The sequence below is a fragment of the Sorex fumeus genome, unplaced genomic scaffold (assembly GCF_029834395.1).
Source record: "Sorex fumeus unplaced genomic scaffold, SorFum_2.1 ptg000231l, whole genome shotgun sequence".
Classification (NCBI taxonomy): Eukaryota; Metazoa; Chordata; class Mammalia; order Eulipotyphla; family Soricidae; genus Sorex; species Sorex fumeus.
This window is the reverse complement of record NW_026606288.1, coordinates 1,095,187-1,097,166: the sequence shown is the minus strand read 5'-3', so window position 1 is coordinate 1,097,166 and position 1,980 is coordinate 1,095,187.

Sequence of the window (1,980 nt, the reverse complement as noted above, 5' to 3'; positions counted from 1 at the left end):
GAACCTGGGTCGGCCTCGTGCAAGGCAAATGCCCTCCCCACTGTGCCATCGATCCAGCCCCGCTTCTGGTATTTTTAAGAAGCAGCTAGAGTGATATATGGCAGCTTTGGAAAAATAAAACCACATCTCCTTCAATCCTCACTTCCTGTTTGGCAATTTCCCAGAGGAACCATGTTCTCTAGAGAGAGACATTTGATGTCTCTAGAAAGAGACATCAAATCTTCTCTTTTTATTTGGTCAGTATTGTTGTATTTATTTTTTATTTTTATTTATTTGTTTTATTTGGTCACTATTGATATAACAATAGTGACGCTGGTTAGAGTGATGGTGACAATGAGGATGACGATTGTGATGTGACAATGGTGTGGCGATGATTATAACGGGGGTAACAAAGACAGTGATGATGGTGATGCTGGTGGTGCTGACGGTGCAGGTGGTGCCAATGGTGCTGGTGGTGCCGGTGGTGCTGATGATGCTGGTGGTGCTGATGGTGCTGGTGGTGCTGATGTTGCTGATGGTGCTAATGATGCTGATCATGCTGGTGGTGCTGATGGTGCCGATGGTGCTGGTGGTGCTGGTGGTGCTGATGGTGCTAATGGTGCTGGTAGTGCTGGTGTTGCTGGTGTTGCTGATGCTGCTGGTGGTGCTGGTGGTGCTGGGGATGCTGATGGTAGCCTAATGATCAGAGAGGACCTGGCCCTTACTTCCCATTCATTAAGCATCCAGGTGACCGCCCTGCTGGCTAGATAACATCATTACCATTCTACTCACCAGGCAAGTGAGGCTCAGAGAGTTGTTGGAGACCGAGAAGGAGTTAGTGAAGCAGCCTGGAAACCCAGATTCATCTAATTGCAAAGCGGGTCCCTTTCCCACATGGCCCCACTGTCCGGTCACCAGAGTTCCTAATTTTGCAGGAAATTCCTGCATCCTTTGGCTGGCTCTAATTATAGTCTCTCTACACAGGAATGTGCCTGGCCTCTTCCTGGCATTGGCTGCACCTCACTTTGAATGCCGGGCATCTTTAACATTTCATTTATTAATAAACACTTATATAACGTCTGCTGCGTGCCAGATACAGGTCAAAGCAGTTTGTAAATACTAGCTCATTTAAACTCAATAGCAACCGCATGAGGCTAAGCATCATGATGACGATGATTATTCTCCGTTGACAGAGACTAAAATTCAAGTCACAGAGAAGTTAAGGGAATAGATCAAAGTCACACAGCCAGGAAATTGTACAGAGCCGGATTTCACCTCCAGACAAGGGCATCCCTCACCCCGCCCTTTCCTGCAGATATTTGGAATCCTTGTCCTAACCTGTCCTTTAACTATTTGCTGGGAGAGCTGAGAGGATGATGGGGACCAGGGCTCAGAGTTTCCCAAAGAGACACCCCGCTTATCTTTACAAATATTCATCATGAGGTGAAAGCGGCCTTGGCCCCTCTGTGGCTCCCGGCAGTGTTGAGTTCGTTTAAAAAAACAAACAAACAAACAACAACAACAAAAAAACAACAGGTCCCTCACTTGCAGTGTCTGCTAAGTGTGAATGGCTTTCCATATTCTTTAGAGACTGCAAACCAAGTCACCAGACTTTTTTTTTAAACTGAGTTTTATATTTATTTATTTATTTATTTATTTTGCTTTTTGGGGTCATACCTGGCGATGCACATGGGGTGACTCCTGGCTCTGCACTCAGGAATTACTCCTGGCGGTGCTCGGGGGACCCTATGGGATGCTGGGAATCAAAAGGGAAACACCCTACTTGTTGTTCTATTGCTCCAGTCCCAGTCTCCAGACTTTGTAGTCTTTTTTTTTTTAGACTTACTAAGATTTTATTCACATGTTAACATTGTAGAATTTTTGGCCTTCTTAAATTTTGTTATTTTTTTAATTAAAAAAATTTTTAATAGTGAGACACCATGAGTTGCAGTTGTAGACTTACACATTTTTGTGCTTGGGTTTCAATTATACAATGATCAA